Below are 301 nucleotides of genomic sequence, written 5' to 3' on the forward strand. Positions count from 1 at the left end.
AGAGCATTCCACACAGCCACCACTTGCGGGGTGAAGAAGTTTCTCCTCATCTCTGTCCTAAATGGTCTACCCCGTATTTTTAAGCTGTGTCCTCAGGTTCGGTACTCACCCATCAGCGGAAACATGTTTCCTGCCTCCAGAGTATCCAATCCTTTAATAATCTTATATGTCTCAATCAGATCCCATCTCAGTCTTCAAAACTCAAGGGTACACAAGCCCAGTCGCTCCAGTCTTTCAGCATAAGGTAGTCCCACCATTCCAGGAATTGACCTCGTGAACCTACGCTGCATTCCCTCAATAG

This window comes from Chiloscyllium plagiosum, chromosome 10, assembly GCF_004010195.1.
Source record: "Chiloscyllium plagiosum isolate BGI_BamShark_2017 chromosome 10, ASM401019v2, whole genome shotgun sequence".
Classification (NCBI taxonomy): domain Eukaryota; kingdom Metazoa; phylum Chordata; class Chondrichthyes; order Orectolobiformes; family Hemiscylliidae; genus Chiloscyllium; species Chiloscyllium plagiosum.